At 41.6% G+C, this 24,258-nt stretch overlaps 1 protein-coding gene across 3 annotated transcripts in view; it reads right to left on the minus strand.

Moving 5' to 3' along the window:
* FOXP1 (forkhead box P1) overlaps nucleotides 1–24,258 on the minus strand; it is a 465,483-nt gene that overhangs the window by 394,679 nt on the left and 46,546 nt on the right. Inside the window, exon 1 of one of the 3 annotated variants that reach the window (XM_042929971.1) lies at nucleotides 1,003–1,732. The exons of the other annotated variants lie outside the window; for them this stretch is intronic. The gene's annotated coding sequence lies outside the window, so the exon portion shown is untranslated. Of the gene's footprint in view, nucleotides 1–1,002; nucleotides 1,733–24,258 lie in introns of those variants that run through there. 3 annotated transcript variants of the gene reach the window in all.

Raw genomic sequence — 24,258 nt, forward strand, 5'->3', positions numbered from 1 at the left:
GCTGGAGGATAACTTCTACAGGTCACACACATTCTCCAGATGTAGCAGCTAATGCAAGGAATAGAAAAAAAGTGGTAGAGAAAGAAGGAAAGATAAGGATAAGTGTCCTATTTATTCATCTGTTATCGATAGAAACTTACAAGTAAATGATGTGCAAATTAGATTCTTTTTCATTCTTAAAATTAATAAAAAACTGCAGAATAAAAACAAAATGGCAAACGGGTAAGCAGGTGCAACTGAATTGATGTTAAAGTGTTAAAACGTGTGAGTCAATGTTTCCTGGGTTTAAGCAACTTTAAGACATGCACTGATGCAAAGCCCCCCAAATTCTGATCTTATATGAACACCACGCATCCTTTCTTTCTAGAGAAGAGAAAATTATTTTAAACCAAGACATCTAAAATGCAGAAAGGTGACAAGGTGATATACCACTGTTGCCTCCCAGAGTTAAATGTCCCCTTCTATTTAACTCTGTCTTGGGCATCCAGCAAAACAACAGTAATTTGAAATATTTTGTTTAATTAGGTAAATAAATTCCACATAAAGGGAACATTACTTTTTATATGCCATGCACTGTGCTCAGAACTATTTTTACAAAATCCCATTTAACCCCAAAGCATCTGATAAACTAGGATACTACGGGGAGGTAGGTGGTTATTTATTTATTTTTTTTACTTCCATCTTCAAATGTGAAAACTAAGGCTTACAAAGATTAAGTAACTTTCCCAAGGTCACAAAGTTACTAAGTAGCTTTGCCAGAATTTGAAGCCAGATCCCTCTCCCCAACTTGGGTAATTACTTAACAACTATACTACCACACTTTAGAACATATCAGCTAATACTCCTGGTATAAGATTTCTTGGTTCATGTTGATACTGGAAAGTAAAGCAACCTGGAAAAACAACTTTGTTTTAAGAAACTTGTTTTGAATTAAAAGTCATTTTTTTTTGCGCTGGTAACATGAAGACTGATTACTTTTTAGGTTATAGTAATAATTGTTACCTTATGAATGCTCCATAGAAACGCTTCCTCAGAACCAAATATTGTTAACACTGAAATTCTTGCATCCTGCAGATCTCTATTTCAAGTTAGAAGATGAAGCCACACTGGTCCTGGTTTTCTGATAAAGAATTTTGTCAAGAAATAACTCAAGAATTCCTATCCAAATTGTACATAAAATGTAATCAAGAACCCCCCACCTACACACACACCCCCAAAAAAGCCTGTATTGGAGGTTGAACACTGAATGAATCACCACAAAAAGATGGAAAGTGGTTGGATAAAGAGACATTATCCTGGGCCACTAACTTCCCTTGTTCTTGCCAGCGGAGAAGGAATACTAACGTTAGAAACTTCCAGAAGAGAATGATATGACACAAATACCAAAGAAGCCTGCACAGGGTAAGGGATGGAAAATACACAGTATCACACTCTGTGACACTACAGAAAAAATGAGAGATGGTAATGGCCTGACTGGCCAAATATTCCAATTTCTGTCAACTTCTGGTCTCAGGAGATTTTTCAGTTTTTGCTCCTTTATCAATAACGGCCATTTTTTCACCCCTTCCTCTCCCATCACTGATCTTGGCTATTTCAAGGTGTTATGTTGAAAACTTTCCCCTTCTCCACCTTTCCATTCGTGTGCTCTTTGTATTTCTACCTTCATATCATCTGTGTGAGGATTAGAAGAAGTGGGTAGACGGGCACCTGGGTGCCTTAGTCGGTTAGACATCTGACTTCAGGTCACAATCTCGTGGTTCATAGGTTCAAGCCCCGCGTCAGGCTCTGGGCTGACAGCTCAGAGCCTGCAGCCTGCTTTGGATTCTGTGTTTCCCCCCCTTGCCTCTCTCTCTCTCAAAAATAAACATTTAAAAAATTATAAAAAAAAAGAAGTGGGTAAAACAAATCAACAAAGGCAAAGGTTCTCAAAGTTCTAGACTTAAACCACTCCAATGATTTTACGTACTATGGACATGGTAACAAATCACACCAAACTGCATACTTGGAAGTTCTCTTTCCAATTTCCTTTGACCCCTTCTCATGATGTCAAGGACAAAGTGACACCTTATACACACTAACGTACATTTTTAACAAACAAAGAACCTCTCTGGCCCAGTACCTTAGGCAGAAGTAGGCAAGAGAACACAAGAGTAGTTTGTATCAGGGGTCAGCAAATTATGGTCGAGAGACAAACCTGGCCTGCTCCTGACTTTTATGAAGCCCATGAGATAAGGACGTATTTTATATTTTTAAATGATTCAGAGAAAACAGCAAAGAGTAGTATTTCACATGAAAAAATTACACGAACATCCACAGTTTTACTGGGACACAGCCACGCCCATTTATTTACGTCTTGTTTCTTGCTGATTTGGAATTACAATGCAGGAGGTGAGGTGTACCAGAAACCATATGATGTGTGGACCCAGATACATATACTAACTGGCCCTTTGGAGAAACATTTTGCCAACTCTTGGGTACACCATCATTCTGGCTTTCGTAGTATTTATTTTAGGTTACCATCAGGCTCTGGTAACTGATACTATTTTTTTTTTCTTTTAAGGGATAATGTAAAATTTCCTTTTTAAATAGGCATTCTCACAAGCAAGGGGACTTCAAGGGAAATAAAAGCGAATAAAGGATAGGGATACGTGGAATGTAGATCAAAAGCAGGGAAACGTGAGGAATACCCAAGAATGGCAAAGTTTGAAAAATAATCAACCAAGGAGATGGGGGCAGGCAGGGGAGGCTGGGATATAAAACTAAAGGCTACGTAAATAAGGTATCCAGATACAACAATCTGTCTTCTAAGGTCACAGAGGAGCCTGAAGGGTGGACCCCTAGTGGACAGAAGGTCAGGCAGGCTACCCAAGAACATCAGGTTGGCCAGCCTCATCACGGGGAACAGCGGGTTATTATTTTACGTCCACAAGACCCTTATCCACTGGCCAAGATTTCCTAGCTTGGCCACTGGGGCAGCTGTGAGTCTAAAACAACCAAAGCTGTGTAAGTCAGGTAAAACCAGAGCGAACGTCCAAGAGGCTCAGCATGAGTCTAGGACAAATGCTTCAGAGCAAGTATCTCTTTGCACTGATAATGTACCCAGTATGACTTAAGATTCCCTTACCTTCCTCCACTTTGAGGGAAATGTTTCCAAAGCGCACTGAGTATGAGAGACCTCCTGCATCTCAGAATAAGTTCGCATTACTACTGACAACACTCACACTCTTCAGTGTTTGATATGCACAGTGTCTATTCTTTAACAACAAGGTTTCCTCAACAGTTTCACTGTAGTCTTGGGAAAAATGTCTTTTGGTAAAACAATCTCCCATTACCATATTCGCCTCTCACTAGTCTTGCATATGGCTCTCTTCTGCAGCCTTTCAACTAAACTTCTTCCCCAAGACAATTGTATTGTGGTGGTTCCACGAACAACAATTTCTGTTGTTGAGTCATAGATACTATCGTGGCAGTGTTAAAAATTCATCATCTTTTTCTTTCCATATGATTAATGTTTTTAAAACAAGCTGGTAAAACTTAAAACTAAACCATATCTGTAGAAAAGAAAAAAAAAAGGACTTGAGACGCTGAATTTTAAACTTTGGAAATAAGATGATTTCAACCGCCCAAATGTCATTTTTTCTTTCCACATCTGCACAGCATTTCAGCTGGTCATCACTTCTTAGGTGAATTACAATGAGTTTTATCTGCTATTGACTCAGAAGGCTGAGACAACAGGTTCCTGATTTTTTAAAACCACGATGAACTACTTTTATTAAATTCCAAGCACTCCCACCCACACAGACACTAAGTTTTCATACTTATTTGTGACATATTAATTAATTCAATACAGAGGATCTACCAAATTGCCAATCAGAGTTCACAGATTGACATATTTATGGCCAAAAGCCAAAACACTTGACAGTTTGGTTAACCCCAGAAGTCTTATCTCATACCAACAACTGAATTAACTTTAGGCCTTTTGAAACCTAAAGAACAGCTCAATGAAGTGTACATTTGAAACTGTCTACCCACCCTCCTTTCCTCCAAACCACTCCCAAATGGGACCAATAGATACTTGGGGGGTCATGCTATTCTGGTGAGGTGGACTCCACCTTGGTTCCGGTGGTGAAAAAAATGTCACCTAGGATATGCCAATTAACATCTTCTACTTCCCTGGCCCTCGGGAGGGTATAAGATGCTGGAAAGCACTCCAATTAGAGTTCATTAATTTTTCTGAAATTTTTAAGAAAATATTCCCTGTATTTCTCTCTCCTCCTTGGCATGTTCAAGGAGATGTATAACCCAGCCATTGCCAAGAACCATCTAACAAGTGCAAATAAGGCCAGTCTGATAGGCCAACACCATGGAAAACAGGAGAGAGACCTAGATCAAGTCTCCTGCCAGTCTACCTACTGAGGACTTGCCAGGGACACTGTTTAAGCCTACCTCACCAGAGGGTCCCGTTGGTTACAACCAAATTCATCCTAACTTAAATCTTGAAATCATCAAGGATTATATTTTCCCAAACCCTGGGATTCTGGGACCCTATGAATCGGGAACCACTATTCTGGTGATGAGTAGATTTTATACATTTACATGGGGTATCAAAACATGCAAAGTAACCAATAAGTGTTCATTTCATGCTTGGCGGGTATTTTTCATTGTGTTTGTAACTCCAGGTCACGCATGTCACCGGGAAAACTGTAAAAGATAACAACATCGGGAAACTGCCTGACGTCCCTCCTCTAATTATAAGATGGCCATGCTGGCTGACACTATTATGGTAAACCGACAGGAGGAGATGAGAGGGCTCCAGGTGGCTCCCTCACTGCAAATGCTTTCAGCTAGCTCTGCATCAAAAAGCACTACTTAAGCATTTACTTAACCATTAACATCCTTAATTTCCTGAGAAGGGAGAGAATTCATTACCACAGAAGACCCGCTTTACGCTAGACATACGAAGTGGTAAACTTTACAAACAAGATTAGATCACTAAAAAAAAAAACAAAAAAAACACACACACACATAAAATGCTGTTAACCATTCCTACAAGCTAGTGAGTTTGTAAGGCTGAGATTTGGGGTTTTTGACCCAGGATGCAGAGGAGAGAGACTGTTGGCCTCGCAGAAGAAAATGAGTTTCAGTGAAAAAATACCAGTATTTAGGGCTTGCACTTAGCAGTCCTCTGTGTAAATCCAGACACAACCTATTTGGCTGACTTAAGGGGAAAAGTTGAAAGGAATGGAGTTTGATGGGCAGGTCCAAAATTGGAATGAAACCCTAACATGTCTGCAAAGCTGTCTTAATTTTTGCCCCATGCAAAGAAGTCGAGGGTATGCAAGAGCTAGGGGAAAGGTGATCGTTTCCCTAGTGAGTGATTCCTTCTTGATATGCTGCTTGAAATTTGGAAGACAGGGTCTCTAGGAAACAGCTTGGAAGGACATGCTGAACAGAAAGAGAAAGTTAAACTGTTGTCTTTAAGAAATATGTGCAGGTAACAGCAGACAGGCAAGAAGTAAAGAAACAAGAGGGAAAAGAGAACAGAAGAAGTGACAAATTAGGCATTTGGAGGTCATGGTCTATGGAGAAGGCTATCCAAGGACAAACTTCGCATGGGCAAATACAGGTTTTAAGAACAGCACCATGGGGGTGCCTGGTGGCTAAGTCAGTTCAGCATTTGGCCCTTGGTTTCACCTCAGGCCACGATCTCACAGCTCATGAGTTCAAGCCCCATGATGGGCTCTGTGCTGACAGTTCAGAGTCTGTTTGGGATTCTCTCTCTCTACCTCTCTCTCAGCCCTTCCCCCAGCCCCCCCCCCCCCACACTCTCTCTCAAAATAAATCAACTTAAAAAAAAAAAAAAAGAGAATAGTGCTGTTGAACATTTAACTCTAAATGTCTCTGATGCAAACTTCTGGAACTTCCTCAACTCCAATGGCATCTATGAGCTCTGTGGAAGGAAATTATGGGCAGGAGCTAACTTCCAACTCTGAGAGGAGAAAAGAGAATAGCAGAGAGAAGGGAGAATATCAAGAGTTGTTTAACCAAAACCAATCACCAAAATGAAGTCTCCAGGAATCCTCATTGGAATTCCCAGGGGGAATGAGATAAAGGTTCAAGCCAATTTTACTAGAGTCTCAAAAGTCAGGGTGACCTCCGTTGATGAATGACTTCTCAAGCGATGATGACAAGGTCTTCAGTAACATGGCCAACTACAGACTCACAGGAGACGCATGAACCGCATCCCAAAGTCGACACTGGTGTCACGACCTGCAGGATTTTGTTAAATCTATTTTCTTAAAACGAGGGCCAATACCGGCAGTATGCGAAGTGGGGGGCAGTGAAGCTTCTCAAGGTGTTACAAGCCTTTCTAACCCTTTTGTAAGTGTCCAACCTAAGGAATCAAGACGAGAAATAGAAACTCAAGTCTACTAACGTGAGAGGGCAAGTTTTGCCCTTCAAGGAAATCACTTTGTGGCTACACGAAAGGGGGGGGGCACTATGTCCTTGTCCCATCAATAATACCAAAAAGTCTTCAGCAATAACATTTCTTTGGGTGTTGAAAAAAAAAAAAATAAAGACCCAGAAGTCTCAACTGTTAAGCTTATTAGTAATTAACAAGAGGTAGAGGGAAGGGAAGTCAAAAAAAAAATTCTTAACTACAATCACTGGCAAAAGCAATGAAAGCAACGAGCTTCCCATATGCATTTCAGCAGATGAATGGATTTTCAAAGGAGAAAAATATCACCCCAAATGAAAAGTTAACACATTTATTGACCACACTCTTAGCCCATATTTCACAACATAATGGTAATCTTGCTGAATTCTGTAAAATCCTATTATAGATCATTTAGCATTTACTATAGCATTTAAAGCAGCCAGGCTTCTGTGTTGGAATGCATTTGGGGGGTGTATAAAATTCTATGTGTTGGGCTGAACCTCGCACACTCTAGAAGGAAACTCCATCTCTCCTCTACCGCCCTCAAGTTGCAGCACCGAGGAGCAGAATCCTCTTGAGTCGGCCACTCATGGGACAGACTGATACCTAGCCGCTCCCACACTTGCTAACTGAGGTGGGAAAGCCTCCCAAGTATACATATGTGTGCTTAAGGGAACAGAGCATGCTCATGATACATATACAAATACACAGTGATACATATGAATGTATATGGGAATACATATATAAATATGTACATGAATATGTATACAAATATGAATATGTATAGGTATGTGTCTGAAGCGTGGCCTACAAATCTGTCATCTCCAATGTGCAGAAAGATTTTTCTTTATCTCATAAAGCTTATTTATTTCCTGATCTCCTTCTCCAGCCAGTCTTTCTTCGCCCCCCTCACTAAATGTACCAATCCCCCCTGCCTCTCTCTCTCTCTCTATATATATATATATATACGTACATATATATATATATATATATATGTATGTATGTATATATATGTATGTATGTGTATACATATATGTATGTATATATACACACACACACATATATGTACGTATGTATGTATGTATGTATATACACATATATACATACTCCCTTGGCTTCCAATCCACATCTCCAGCCGAACTACCTTCCCAAGGTTATGTGGAATGTGTGTTTCATCATCTTCCAGAAAGATTCTGCCTGAAATTAACTCTTGCACCTAACATGCCATCCAAACCCCAACTCATCTCTTCCCAGCCTGTCCCTCTCCTCTTTTGGGTACAAGGGCTGGGAACACCAACCTGATTTTCTCAATCATCCATCACCTTCACACTGAATCTAGTCGATGAAATTTCACAGATTTTTATATACACCCCCACCGCCCATCATCACCTTTCCAATCTTTTCAACTACCCGGCTGAAGACTAGGATTTTGGCTCTTCAGAAACATCACAATTTCCTCTAATTTGGGCTCCCCACTATATTCTATAAAACAGTGACACATGAACTATCCCGGAGCCCAGCCCTGACCAAGAGACATCTGTGCTCATAAAAACCCTAGTCATGCCCAAGGGCTGTGTAGTCAGAATCTTCAAAAGGCTGGTCCTGGAGTCACAGAGCCAATGTGAAATCAGGGCTCCATTTCACTACTCTGCGCTTGTGGTAAAATCGCATACCCTTTCCAAGACTCCATTTCCTTATCTGTATAGTAATCTATGGATAATAATAGTACCCCCTTCCTTGGATTTGTATAAGAAGTAAAGCTTAATGAACTATAAATCACCAGGCTTGTTCCCATGCCCATAGCAAATGTTATCTGCTATTATTAATATTAATATTAATTGATACTACCAAGGAAATCCCTTGGTGGTGAACCTGAATTTGCAATTCTCCACGGTAGTAAGTCAGCTCCCTTTCCAACTCATTTTCTCTCTTCCCTCCTATGAACTCCATGTCCCAACCGAGATGAATTATTCGTTGTTCTCCTCAAGTATCAAGCTCTTTTGGTCTCTGTTGCTTATTCATTCTGTTCCCATGAACCAGAAAACCACATCTTTTCTCCTAACCCAACTACCTCAAGCTTACCTCTTCCGGAAGCTGTAGCTTAAATCCTCCAAGGGGGTAAAGAAATATCTCACATGTTTTCATACCTCATTCCTAAGGACGGTATCTGAGTATGAACTTCGGTTTTCTCAAAATTGCCTACAGCAGTTTTAAACACACCCTGAACTATCCGTTCCATAAGGCGGTAGAGGTGAAGCAACGCAAAACTCAACCCCCTGCGCACCACAGGGCACTGCGCATCTCCACACACGCTAAAACCAAACACGGGCTTCTTAACTTAACCACCTACCAGTTAGCAAACGTTCTCTCTCTGTCTTGGTTAAGTTCCTATCGATACAACTGCAACAACCAAGGACTTTGTATCTAAAATATCTAATATTATACTCCTTTTCTATGCCCATGACAAATAAGCATTTTAGAGGCTTCAGTCATCCATTGTCAGAACAAGTTTTGGCTGTCAGGGAAACCACCTCATACCTAAATGAGTTAGTATTGTCTATGATCTGCCTCTCTGAATTCATATTGTTCATTCCACGGAATATACATCAACTCCTCAGGGTGGAGTGTGAACAAATGTATACCAATTCTTGAAAGTGACATACGCATCTGTGATTATTACACATTATCAGCTCAATAGCCACACCCATGTCATCTTCCAATGGTACTTATTAAGGACCCATATGTTCCCGCTGCATGACAAAAACAAAGCGGCTGTTCAGTTCGGCTTCCATTTACTTCCACGTCTAATGCCCTTAAGAGAATGGGTGGTTCTCTGTTATTGAAAAAGTTTGTAACTGTCAAAACAAGAAACTCACTGGGTTATAGTCAGAGGCTTATAATGCCAATACCAAACCAATGCCAGAACATACACTAACAAAAAAAAAAAAAAAAAATTCTGTCAATTTTTCCGCCTGGAAGTCTGTTTCTATGCATTGCCTATATACCCAGCCAATTCAAAAGGGATGAAAAGTAAAAATCTTTTGCTGTCATGTAGCCAATACAGCCAGTGGATTTCCTTTTCTAACTTTATTTTTTGAATGTCCTGTAGACTCATCGTAAATCATTTCCAATCTAATTCTCCTGCTTCCCAATTTTAACTGTCGGCCTTATTTAAAGAATTGCCTCTATATTTAACAGATTCCATATCCATTCTGAGAGCTAGTAAGCTAAAAAAGAGTGTGTTGTTCTAAAATGCATCATTCAACTGCCTGACTCTTAAAGCAGCTTAAATGTTAAACGTGCAATTGTCTTACCTAGCAGTGATTTGAAAACTACACATATGACTTTCCAGTGATAAAGAAAATCACAGCTGAATGCATGTTCAGCACCTCTCTCCCTTCTAGGTTTCAGGTGACATGATTTATCGACGTGCACTCTCTCAACCAGTCTGAGTGCACAACACCACCGCCACAGCAACAAACACACAGGTACGCACGGAGCACAACTGGAAATGTTTGGTGTGCGTGAAGCGAGATACGCCTTGTGACCGGTGGCCTTTAGTTGCTTTTCATCCAAGAGGCTATTACGCCTTTTATCAAAATTAAAAATTAAATAAAGTTTCCCAAAGCACGAGGTAACAATTGACACTTGGTTGCTTTCAAGAGTCCTCGGGGGAGAAAAAGGAAGAAGAAAAAAAGGCAGTGGCAGTTACAACAAATTAACAACATATAATAAAAATGCCATAAACATGCGGCGTACGTCATAAATCTAATCAAGTCTACAAGGCGGGCAGATAAAAATGATTAACGGCCACTATCCTTGAAAAGAAAAGAAAAATTTTGTCCCTGGTTATTCATCACGGCTCATGTGCTGACCCTGAATCTAACATGTAGATCGAATGATCTTTAGAGCCACACACTGTGCCAAGGAGGATGGCCTTTTCACTTCCTATTTTATTTTCTGAGAAATCGAGAAAACAGCAATGGTAGTGCCACTTTTTCATTAAGAGTGCGGCTTTGCGGGGGGTGGGGGGGGAGCGTTAATAAAGGTTCTCAGAATCGTTATCTCTCTCAGTGGAAAAAGAAATGACAAGGCCAACAAAAACTCCACGAGTCTGTGTACCGACAGGTAGCGTTTTTGTATTTTCGTCCCATCTTGAAGTGGTATTCAGTCACTTTTTATTGGTTGGCTGCAGTCTTTCCTGATTCTGATAAGTTACCAATTCAGCCCAGGCCTCCAGCCAATGAGGAATATATATGCTAACTGTGTAAGGTGTGGAGATAAACTTCCCTCCCGAAGGAAACAGGAAAACTGAAGCCTGCCCAAGAGGTAGGTTCTGTGGCGTAACAAAGGCTTGGATAACTTCCATCACAAAGACTGTCACCTTGACGGGAGGAAGGTCTAAGAACCTTCTGCTCTTAGAGTTAAGATTCTCCAGACAGATCCTCTGTGACAAGAAGGGTTACCTGGAGTGAGGATTAACATGCAGATGTGTAAAAAAAATTTTTAAAAATACAATTTTTTTTTTAAAGCAGAAGAGGTTCAAATGAACAAACTCCTACTTGTTCCTCAAAGGAAAAACAAAGAGCTTTCAGAAACATCTCCTCGGAGAGATGTAATAGAATATGAGTAAATTATAACAATTAAAAACCATTAAAGATAGAATAATTGAGAGTACCTGTTTGGGTAACAATGACTTTCTTGAATTCCTCATAACAGAGGGTCTATTTTTAATCACTCTTTTTGCAAAAACTTGCATCATTTAACAATAGTTGCGGATTTTTCATTTTTATACATCCACAAGAACACAAAGTGAAAACCATAAATTATATACGAACTCCAGCTGTTAAATGTTGTCATTTTGTCTTTAAAAAAAAAAAAAAAAGTTCAGAAATCTGTTTCCTTAAACCAAGGAAATGTGGGAAAAGGCCATCCTGCCAGTGGAAACCTTTAGCAGCAGCAGCTCCTGCTGCGGTTTCTTGCCGAGGCAGCAAAGTCTACTGAACGAGAGGCCGCTGCCAACTCAAATACTGTTTGCTTTCACACCCAAGAACAAACTGTGTGCACGGCGAAGGCATCCGAAGGGCTGGGAGCAGCTGGAGAGGACTGCAGAAAGGTAACAGTGGAGTCAGAGCTACTGTAAACTGGCTCGCGCTTTCCTATCAGCAGCAAGACGGCATCCCAGCAAACACCACGTCGCCTTCTCCTGGCGTCTGGGCGGCCCTCAGCCGGTACCTGCTGTAATTCAACACCTCCTCCTTCCAGGTCGCCCAGCCAAGGGACTTTGCAAAAAAAAAAAAAAAAAAAAAAAAAATCACCCGGACGGATGAAACACATGCTCCTTCAGGGCGATTCCAAGGGCCGCAAATGGGAGTAATGAGAACTCTCCCTATCTCGGGGCAACGTGCAACCTGCACTCTCTGCAAGAAGGAAATGCAAAGGAAGTGCTCGCGGTAACTTGTGAACCCAGGGCAGACAGCTCTGCCAAGGCAAACATTATTCCTCCAAGGGTTTTCTGCTCCAAAGACCCTCCAGGTTACCTGTGTGCCCCCAGAGATGGGTGTCACTAAGGACGTGCCAGGGGGAGCCGAGGATTCTACAAGGACGAAAAAACAAGCCAAGTGTCCAAGAAAAGAGGTTTATACCATGACGACTGGCTTCTAATTTCAAGTAAACAAAGGCCAACTTCTTTTTGGGATAGTGGTGTTTAAGCCCCCAAATTAAAAATGGTCCAATAAGAAAGATTTTTTTTTCTTTCCCTTGCCCATAGGGCTTTGAAATAAGAGTTAAAATTATCATGCAGTTGGCTAAATTGGTCAATTTCATGATATGTATATTTTAACCACAATAAAAAAAAAAAAAGAAAAGGATTGTGCAATGCCACAGTGGTGAAAAGAAAAGAGCCCTCCGTCTGAGACAAGCTATCTGTTATGAAATTCTGCCTCCCCGTGCCTGGCATGCTGCAATTCCAGAATCAAACACAGTTAATCATTTTAAGGAAGAATCCTTTCCAAGGTAGAAAATCATAGTGTTTCTTTGAAAACCCCTACTCCTCCTAGTCCCCCTTTTCCCTAACCACTGTTATTTAAAACAGCTCACACAAAAGTCCTGGGTGCCACACATGTGCATGAAGGAAAGAGGGACTCTGCATGAATGAAAGATCTAAATATTCCCCACCTATAATAAGGAAGTTTACCTAGGGCAAAAATATCACATATTCCCAATTCCAGATTGGACCTAGTAAGCTTTCAATGTTAAGAGTCAACTTTATTGACTTCCTCTAGTTTAAAATTAGAAGCCTTTTTCTTACTGTCTTAACCACCCACACCTACTGCCCCCACCACAAAAAAAGTTTGATGGTTTAGACACAGGTTAAAAAAAAAAAAAATCTGTCCAACTACACAAAGACCTCCTTTCTTCCCAAATAAAAAAGAGTGGAAGAATTTGCCAACGGTTCCCCCAAGACACAATCCTATAGCAAATTCTCCTTGCCTCCAGAATGATTGATGTGATGTCCTTCCCCTCTGTCAACACTCCCTACCTTGTCTGGTCGCTGGTGAAAACCAGGAAGCCACAGACACACGCTTCGGTCTTTTGCTTGTGCGGGCCTCAATTCTCCAATGCCAGGCTGCTGCCAATGTCCTTGCAGCCAATGGTAAACAGGCCACAGGGTTCAAGTTAACTGCAGAGCGTTACCACACTGAACATCTGGTCATGAATGAACGGATTGCCCACTAACTCTCAGCATTGGGCAGCTGATGAAAAATTCAACATTTTCCTTGTTGGCACAGTTGTTTTGGAGAATTCTCTAGAGCTTCCTGAATTATATTAAGAAAATTTCACTGCAGCAATCTATATCTGTGAGAACAGCTGGTGTTGAAAGGGATCTGCTGCTCTCTCTCCGTGCTGGGGGACCTCATGTTGGATCAGGACAGTTTTACTACATTTGTCCTTGAAAACTTAGCCTTCGCTCTGAGGTACCAAGCAAAGCAAATGGCAGGAAAGGCAGCTCCCGGTTGCTGGATTCCCACACAGACAGACCTCTTAATTCAGGATGAAGAAATCTATTACCTAGCTAAGAGGACATTAAGATCAAAACAGTACCTGACAAAGACCTCTCTCCGAATTTCTCTGAGAGAAAATATAGGCAAATGGTCATCAGAACTGTTGCTGAGGTCTGCAATCCAATTGGTCCCGTTACCACTGGACATTTTTTGGAAGATTTTCAGTTACAAAATAATAGTTCTTGACAAAACCCAACGAGACCTAACATGTCCAAATAGTAGTTTTACACCACATGACAGATCTTAAACTTCGCTCAGTCTTCTCTATTAAACCTAAGGATGACAGAGTTCAAGCAAATCAAATGTAATGTGTTCTCTTATGCTCAGCACTGGGAGAAACCACATTGACAGAAGTGGTCCGTTGATGCTGGAGAAGAGAAATTCTCTAAAAATGTAACAGTAGCGTTTAAAGACATTAACTTGTTAATGGATATATGTGATATATTATTATTCTTTTTTGCTGAAAAAAAAAAGGAAGTGGTAAACTTAAGTCAAGCTAAATTTAGGCTATTATCTATGCAGCATAAATTTCACTTCTGTGTATAAATGCTAACTTGCATATTTCTCCATGGTAACTAAACTATGATTAAAACAACAGTGAAACCAGCCTTTAAAGCCACCTGTTTAACTAGGAACAACCTAATTTACAAAAATACTTAAACTTTGGAAATTTCATGGGCATCTCTATCATGCCTTTCCCGGTAGAAAGCTCACTTTTCCATGAACACATAATTGCAGTGCATTTGGCCTGGGTCGTAATCATTCTTTTTTTAACTGGTGTAATTTTTCCAGGCATTGTTCACTCTAACAGTAGTGCTATGTAAGATGATAAAGAAGAAGACTCTAATAACTCTTTCCAAAAAGGAAGTGATTTTACTGCTTGGGAGGGATTAATTTACCTAGAAAGTATCTTCGCATTTTACAAAAAGAACTAACGAAAGAAGAAAATTCCACACTGAAAAGGCAATTGGAGATGGCAAGCCACATTTACACTAAAAATTTTTTTTATTGAGATACCCTTGTAATTTACTAATGAAGAAATGGGCTATTTTATTGGTGAAATTAAAGAAATAATTATAATATGTCCAAGAATAGTAAAAATGTAGGTATAAGCAATATTTTCTTATTTAATTATAAAACATAAAAGTAGATTTGAATGTGAATCATTTTGAAACCTTAGAATTAAGTTTAGAATTTAAATACTAAAAACCCCTTGAAGTCGAAACATAATCTTAATAGGTCAGGTTTGGTGTGAAAATCATGACTCATGCTCATGACACATATTCAGAAATGCCTCATACTAAAACTTTATCATAATCAAAAATTGATCCTCAGGGTTTGTGTGTGTGTGTGTGTGTGTGTGTGTGTGTGTGTGTGTGTGTTTGTCTCCTGGTCTTTGTATGATGTAATGTCTAAGGCCACATTTCACACTGTTAAGTAATGATGACTGTGTAAGACTTATGATAAAAAAAACTCATAAAATGTCCACAATTTATAATTTTATGTATACCTGCCTCTCTAATATCACATACATTTGCACAGTGGATGCTAATTAGATAACAATGGTATTACTATAATGTCTATAAAACCTGCCTTTAAAACCAAATTCTGTTAAAAATAGTCTTTTCAAGCTGACATAGCCCATTTCCAGGGTCATATTTAAAATAATTAGCACCACTGCGAGTAAGTGTTCTAATAAAACTCAAAAATGACTTCTAAGCAGAATGCAAAATTCTTTAAAACATAACAATAAAGTCTTCCAGTAACCAGACATCATCTTTCCAAAGGATGCCTATGAAATAAAAAAAGTGTAAGATCTCAAAATACAGATTCCCTGGGGCCATTTACACGGCTCCTAAAACTCATCTTGGAAAACTGGACCAATGGAATGTTACCCTAGCTGGTTCCTTGACATACACAGGTGTCCTGCTGAGCAGATCAAGAGATTCTGAGAAGTAGATGGAGACACAAGCCGGCTTGTGCATCAAAAACATCAACTATCTAGACCCAATTTCCACGATAATTACCTCCTCCCAAAGAACAACATGTAAACTGCTCATATCCATAAGCCAAATCCAAGGTGACCACAAGTCACTTTTTATCTTATAAAAACTACTGTGATCCTCTTTAAAGACAAGTCTTCTAAAATAACAGTAAACCCTTCTTTTTGAATTTTCCCATATTTCAAACTCAGTCCAGCTAAGAGACAAGTAATATTAAGAGAGAAAATCCTATAGGTGGTGGCCATGTGTTATAATATTCCAGACCTTAAAAAAGAAGGTCAGTTATCTATGAAGGTGAACCAGTATCCAGGAACCATTTACTGAGTAAGGTAACTATATCCATCTTGACTTTATCTGCTAGGTTTCTCCATGAGTAATAGAAAACCTCTTTAATGAGCAGAAAAATACATTCGTATAATTTTAAAAATTAGGTATTTTTAGCAGGGAAGGTTAACAAGTGAGGATTATCAATCATGATAGCCACATCATACTTGCATATGATTTCACATTTACCCAGCAGTCACCATGAGCCCTTAGTCATTTCAAAATTAGACCAACCTTGTGTCAAAGGCATAATCCATCTGTGGGTGACTGGGGAACTAAATAGCTTGTCCCAGTAGAGAAGAGACTTGTCTTGCAACTCAAGTTCCAAATGCTCCATTCAGATAATAATAATAATAATAATAATAATAATGCTTCTTCTTCTTCTTTTAATGTTTATTTTTGAGAAAGAAAGAGAGATGCAAGGAGAGGGAGAGGGAGAGGCAGAGAAAGAGGGGGACAGAGAACCCAAAGCAGGCTCTGCTCGGACGGCAGAGAGCCCAATGTGGGGCTCAAACCCACAAACTGTGAGATCGTGACCTGAGCCAAAGTCAGACGCTCAACCGACTGAGCACAGGCACCGCCAGATAATGCTTCTTACTTCAAGAAGTAAAGCGGGGGCGCCTGGATGGCTCAGTCGGTTGAGCATCCGACTTCGGCTCAGGTCATGATCTCGCTGTCTGTGAGTTTCAGCCCCGCGTCGGGCTCTGTGCTGACAGCTCAGAGGCTGGAGCCTGCTTCGGATTCTGTGTCTCCCTCTCTCTCTGTCCCTTCCCCACTCATGCTGTGTGTCTCTCTCTGTCAAAAATGAATAAACATTAAAAAAAATTTTAGAAAAAAGAACTAAAGTGGATAAATCCAGGTAAAATCATCTACTTCCTTCCAGTTAATGCCTAGAGGTTGCTTAGCTGATCTAATTACTCAGCTGATGACTGAACAGATTCCTAGTTCTCTGTTAGCTTGAAAATAATAGCTAGAGCAACAAAGCTCAGGGGTGACATGACCTTGTCCACCGTCAGGCCCCAACTAATTCTCTTGCCCAACTCATTTCCCCTGTCCACCCTGCATACCTCTTTCCAGCCACACTGATCTTCTTTGGGTTCCTTAAGTCCACCAAGCTCGTGGCACCTTAGCGTCTGAGCACCGATTGTTCCAAGTCTGCAATGCTCACCTTCCACCCTGCTCCTGGTTGCCTCCCTCTTGCCATTCGGATCTGCTCAAATGCCACCTCCTCTGAGAAGCCTTCCCTTGTCTACAGTGGCCCAGCTGTAGCTACAGCTACCTTGTCTACAGTGGCCCAGAAGCAGTCTTACTCCACCGCCCTGTCTTACTTCTCCACACAGCACTTTTCTCTGACACTGTTCTTTGCGGTCTTTAATACCTGCTCCCTACTAGAATGTCAGCCACACAACGGCAAGGGTCTTGCGGTGTTGTGAATGGTTGCACTTCCGGTGCTTACAACACCACCCGACATCTGTTAGGTGAAGGGATGGATCGTATCCCACAGCACGTCCGTCCCCAATAACACATCCCTCCTCCCTCCCCGAGAACCCGAGTGCCTCTCATATGGTCAATGTTTGGCATGAAAGGGGGAGGGGATTTTATGTACAAGTTACTCGTCTGCTTCGGATGTGTTTTCAATGGTCTGCAAAAGGTACACTGAGTAAGAGACATCTCTGAACCGCTGGGAAACAGAAATGGGTGAGAGAATACTGAGTTTGGTTACGCAAATCCCTGCCGTGCTCATGAATCATCCCACATACAGGGGGGAGCAGAGGGGAGTAGCGGGAGCCAGGGCTTTGGTCAGGGGGACACAGCGAGCAGAGCCGAGTCAAGGCTTCCCTGGAACTCTGGCACCGGGCTTCACGGAACCCTGAGGGCTGACATGTTAGCACATTGAAGCACAGGGACAATCCCGCAACTTCAGCAGAGCAATGACCACAAAGAGCAGGAGGCGGCAGCAAGTGTCACATGTAGCCAGAAATGTGCTGCCCAGCGATGGCAACAAGACCCAGCAGTGACCGAGTGCTCAGGGCACCCGAGGAGCGTGTTCACACACTGTCTCATCTGACCCTCACTTCCAGCTTAATGAGCTAGGCGTGTTATGATCATCTCCTTTTTTGCAAATGAGGAAGCTGAGCCGGGAACGGTGAAGTCGTTTTGCCCACTATGGGGCCAGGATTTGAACCCAGACATCTGAGTTAAAACCCAACTCTTATTCTGTTCACTTGTGTCCAGGGAGGGCAGGGTTCCCACCAACCGAGGCTCAAAAAAGCCTTCAGGAGCCACGGGCAGGTGAGACCAGTCCTGAGGCAACCTGGCTTCAAGTAACAGAAAGTCACATGTGGTTACAATGACAGAACATGCATTTATGGGCGGGGCCACCCCCATAAACCAGGGGACTCAGCACAAAAGGAAAATGCGGGCCCCTTGTTCAAACTATTAAGAATTTCAAAGGGCTCCTGGGTGGCTCAGTCGGTTGAGGGTCTGGCTTCGGCTCATGCAATGACCTCACGGTTCGTGGGTTGGAGCCCTGCGTCGGGCTCTGTGCTGACAGCTAGGGGCCTGGAGCCTGGAACCTGCTTCAGATTCTGCGTCTCCCTCTCTCGCTCTGCCCCTCCCCCACCTACAATCTGTCTCTCTCTCAAAAATGAATAACAGTTAAAAAAATTTTTTAAAAAGTTCAAGATGGTAACAGCAGTGCATTCTAGCTCAAAGGCAGGGCCTTCTGAGCATAGGCCCTGGGGTGGGTTCACACGTCTCAAGCCCATGGAGACAGCGCTGGTCCGAAGTGCCTTATGTCTCTGAAACGTAACTCCTTGCATTTCCATTTTGGTTCTTTCTTTCTAAGGGTCAACACAGGAGTCATAAAGAAAATGTGTATCATAAATGAAAGACACACAGTCAGGGGGTGGAGAAAACGTGTGTTTTTCGGACGTTTTTCTCTTAATGGTCTAAGGGTTGGGCACGGGCCATCAAGTGGCAGTCTCTGGAATTACAGGATAGGTGCCTGGGAGACAAAAACCAACTCGGAAGGGACTGACTCCAAGTGGATTCTCAGGCTCCAAACTTCAAATTAAGGGCATGGCAAAAATCCACCTAAATTGCTCTATTAATTTTGTGGACAAGTATTTACAGTTTGGGAAAGTTTTATCTGGAAGGATTTGCTAGCGATCTCCAAGTGATATGTAGCATACAGGCTACTGTCCACGTGGTTCTTTTGATTGAGTCTATAAATATGTCCTTTTTTCAGACATCTTTTTTCTAATGTTTAGTTATTTTTGAGAGAGAGAGAGAGAGAGAGAGAGAGCAGGGGAGGGGCAGAGAGAAGGGGACAAAGGATCCAAAGCGGGCTCCTTGCAGACAACAGCAAGCCCGATGTGGGGTCAAACTTATGAACCACGAGATCATGACCCGTGCCAAAGCTGGATGCTCAACCGACTGAGCCATCCGGGAGCCCCGAATACTTCCCAAATGTACATTATGTGTCAGGTAATAGGACAGGACAATCCCTTCCTGGACATGGGGGAATGAGCATTAAGTAATTTTACAAGTACACATGTAATCACCAAGTACAATAAATCTACAGGATGTGACAGAAAACATGCAGAGGACCTTGTGCTTTGCACTAAGAGAAGAGGGCAGGTCACAGTAGTATGAACACCCCCCCACCACTCACAGAGTTCTTCTTCAAAAGTCTAGGTCTTCCATTTATACTATTTAAAGTAACTTTCCTATCCACCCTGGAAGAGAGAGGAGAGTTCCCATGTCCGGCACAATTCCAAGTTCCACACTACACAGAACCAATCCTACAATGTAACTCTCCCCTGTATAAAATTTTACAGGGAAGTGAAGGAAGGAGGAGGAGAAAAGGTGGGGAGGGGTGAGGAAGAGAGGGAGAGGACAGAGAGAGAGGTGGGGGAAGGGGGAGAGGGGAGGGAAGAGAGGAGAGAGGAAGTACAGAGAAACAGATCACTACCTTCTGACCAGAGCATGACTTTAAGAAATAACCATTTTCTTCTCCCCCACCCTTTTCCTTCTCTAAAAGCTTGAGAACACTCTTCAAACCACTCATAGCTTCTCTCACTCCAGGGTCTTAACATTATTTTAACAGAGCTTTGCATGTGCAAATAACACTAAAACCAGAAACGGTGCCTTTCCCTTAGAAGCATCTATCGAATCTGAGTGTATATATGTCGAGTCTATGTGTGCGATATATATGTCAACAGCGTGTAAGTAATATCTTGTCTCCACTTGCTTCTGATCTCTTTGAATGCTCGCATAACCCCTCTCTCTTTTTGAACAGCGCTGGACGGAAATGTTAAGACAGTTCGGTTCTCGCTACGAGGCACTGAACAAATTGAAGAATCTTGCCAGGACTCGAGTCTCGTGAGTTTCCTTTAAACACCGACTTTGCCGGTGAACCTTCCTCGCCCTGTTTAAATTCCAACGTAAAATTTGTACACAACAATAAAACATGTGGCTCATTTGTCGTGCTTTCATGAGCAACTATGTCACTCACACCAAGAGCCACAGCCTGGGTGTGTAGAGCGATTTCATTCCTATTTCACATCACTCAATTGAGCCTTCTGGAGAAAAGCTTTTAACAACCACATCTGGCCTTTAATAAATCACTGCACTTTGTCTTCCTGCCAAAACTCCTCTTTTATCTAACTTACATCTTCATGATGAGATAGGAAATCACGCATTATGGTGGTGACAAACAATTGTAATTATGTCATTAGTAGCCATTTAGTCTACAAAGGTGCTCAAAAAGGAAATATAAAGCACAATAAGAAATATAGGGTAATACATTGATCACAGTTCTAATCCGCTTTTACTTCATGAGTGTAAAAAGCTGGCATAATTCTTGGGCACAGCAGGCAGTAATGGCATACCACTTTATGAACTATGTAGCTATTTTATTCCCCTATCTACTTAAAAATAAAAAAGCATTTAATAGCTTGATTTAGACATAAAAGTTATTTGTGATGCCTCGCTGATTATAATGTTTATTTTGCAACTTTTCGTGGAAGTGACTTTTTGTGTTAGGAAAGAAACTTGAGTTACTCGGCCTTAGAAAATGTAGCAACCGTGTGTGTGTGTGTGTGTGTGTGTGTGTGTGTGTGCGCGTGCCCACGCACATATACATATGAACACACTTTGGTATACCATGGTATGTACATGCACACATCGCCCCAAGAGCCAACCCCACAAGGTAATACATTCTCTAAGGAGCCCAAGTGGTAAAGAAAAACATTCTGCTATAGAGATATTTTTTTTTAATGGGTCATTCATCCTGTATCCCACCACCTCCCACCATGTAGTTTAGTAATAAAAAATTCCAGCAGGTTTCAAATTAAGTAACTATTTGGGGGTTGCTAAAGTTCTAAAAACTCTGCCAATTCCTCCAAAGTCAATAAAAATTGAAATGCCTGATTCTGCACAGACCAGAGCGGTACCATCCACCCAGAGTGAGTCACTATTGGCATGTGAGGGAGAAGAAAGGGGCGGTGGGGGATGGGGAGGTAAACTGAGGATAAATGGCAGAGCCTACTGAGGTGGAACATGAAAAAACATCCTCTCTTACCAGTATCTCCACCTAAAACACTTACCTAAAAGCACGTACCTAAAACACTTAAGACAGAAACGAAACAAAACAAAACAAAACAAAACAAAACAAAAACGGACAGCAACGTGCTCAAACTTTAGCAAGAGCAAAATCAGTTCATGTGTTAACTTCAGCCAGCAACACTGACCTCCCCACTTCTTACAGACGTTTATTGAATTGTGAAATCTCTACATGAGATGAGCTTTGAATCAAGTCATTGAAAAATGCCCGGTTGTTAATACAACAAATATGTAGTAAATGCCTACCATGTTCCTTATCGATCTATTAATCCAAAAATAGTTCAGATGTAGACACAGTGATAAAAAGTTAACGTGTGAAATACTGATGCCAAATCTAATTCACCTAATGTTAAAAATTATGACCAGTATCTCCAGATATGGACATTTTTTCTAAATGATAAGCTTTTAGTTTCCACCTTGCACTTGGCAGTGCATGTTTTCCTGGGGGCGGGGGGGGGAGGGTGGTGTGTGAGGCTGAATTCATAAAAAATTTTTAAAAATTAAAAATTATTTTAAAAATTGGAAAGCAGGGGAAATATTACACTTCTGTTTCCAATATCGTTATCAACATCATCCACGGGCTAATAAAACCCTAGGCACCAAGGCACTAAACCTATTTAACTCAAAACTTTAATAAACAATCTGAAAAACAGGTGCCTAATTGGATGAGGTGTTCATAACACAGGGCTTTTCTGTTTCATTTATTTACGTATCATCGTTGCTTCACATGTGCCTTTATCTGAACATAAAACCTCCAATTTCAAAAAATGCTCGTGAAATAACAGAAGCTGGATTATTTTCCCAGAAGTCGGAAGAGAAGAAAAGAACAAACTCCCACAGCCAGGACCCACATTGTGTGAGAGGTTGACTCCCCCGTTTCTCAATATTGTGCGGGAGGAATTAGAAAGTGACCATTACAGGCAAACACGGAAAAGTAAAATTTGAGTAAGCAGAGGCTTTAAGAGAACACGCAAGTGGGAGGAAAGCCTATGTTCAATGAAAACAGAAGGGCCTTCAGCCAAATTTACCTACGCGCTATCCGCTCGAGTCTCTCTTCATTGGGCTCAGGTCGAAGGAGGTCTTTTAGTGCTGGAGTCCTTGCTACCCCCACTCAAAAAACTTTGACATTTAGAATTTTATTTTTTCTAAGAAAAGCTTATCTGGAACTCACATGCTTCTCTAGTTACATATGAAAGAAGCCGTACTCACATCAACATTATCTTTATTTATCGACTCCCCTGCACAGTGGCCCGTGGGTACCAGCAGTTCAAAAGTTCAAAAAGGTTTTTGAAAATAAACCAAGATAGAAAACAGGCACCGATTCCTATTTGGAACTTACATTCTCGTGCCTTCTAGCATTCTCTGGATGATGGATCAAGAGGAATGATAAAAGATAGTGAGGCAGCTGCCAGGGGAGGGTATCAGTTGGTGTGGATGGCATTTCTCATGCTGACTGAAAAATTCATCTGGTCCCCACAAGCTGTCAGGCCTAAGCACGGGACAGATCTACATATCACACCTCAGGAGGAGAAGGAGCAGCAAAGGCCTCATTCACTCAGAAATTCTTCCTCCCTCTTATTCTTGTATTTCTGTTTTTGTTCTCTCAATTTTTGGGCGCTGTTGCCTCAAACATTTCTCTCTGGGGCTCTGTTAGCCCCCCAAAAGCAACAGCTCAGAAAGCTCAAAACCAGGCTGCATGCAGGACACCTTTTGCTGGGCTCTCCTGCTGGATTAATTGGGGGATGCCTTCCCTTTCTAAAATGTGTCACTACCTGAAACAGAAAAACATGCCACTACCTGACTGCCATTCAGTCAACATAGTGGGATCTTGCTCCTCAAACAGGTGCAATCAGTGGACACAACGCAACTCAAATTGTCCGTCACAAGAGACCAGGGTTAGTCCAAGCAGACCATTACCCCCTCTTGAGGGCACCAATACTGTCCAGCCCAAATAAGCGGTTCTTGGGCACAGAGAGCTACCCTCCGCCACCTGCTCACCACTGTAGGCTCCTTGAGGGAAGACATGATACATCGCCATGCTTCCCAACGTGCCATGGAGACAAGCTCGGAACTGAGGACCAGTACACTTTAGCAAGTACACTCGGGTGTCCCAGGATTTCTGCTTCTCGGTCTTTAAGGAAACTCTCATGCATGCCAGAGTTGTTCGCTGCAATAAAAATAAAATTATAAATGTCCCCCGACATTGGAATGAATAAGCACAATGCATCCTTCAATGACGGAACATCGTGTAGACTTCTGGCGAGGTAAGCTAGACCTGCACAGATCGACGCTCATGGTTCTCAAAATCAAGGCTGAGTAAAAAAGCACAGGGTAGTAAGGACACAATGTCCTTTGAGGCTAAACTACAAACCAAACACTCTCGAAAGAAGGCTCTCTGTGTGTAAGCAAGCGTACAAAAATGCAGTGGAGTGAGGGAGCCCCCACTCCCGATGGCACTGGCTTCGGAGGATAAAAAGGGGAAAGACAAAAGGGCATCCAGGCCACAGGTGAAACGCTGTATTCCTTTTAAATACAAACATAAACAAAGAGGACAAAATGTTAACAACTGTCCTTCAAGGTGGAGGGAATACAGGTTGATGACGGCTGGTCTTTGTACTTGCCTCTAACTTTTGCACATCTTGGGCACCTCCTCCATCCCATGTCAAGTGACTCTGGAGACGGTTTCAAAGTCTTTCTACACACAGTCATTAGATAACACACCGTGGAAGCAAAGCCAGATTAGTTTCTCAAAAGTCTAGTTCAGGGGCATGTTAGGTCTTCCCTTCTGTTTATTGGGTGG

This window comes from Panthera leo, chromosome A2, assembly GCF_018350215.1.
Source record: "Panthera leo isolate Ple1 chromosome A2, P.leo_Ple1_pat1.1, whole genome shotgun sequence".
NCBI lineage: Eukaryota > Metazoa > Chordata > Mammalia > Carnivora > Felidae > Panthera > Panthera leo.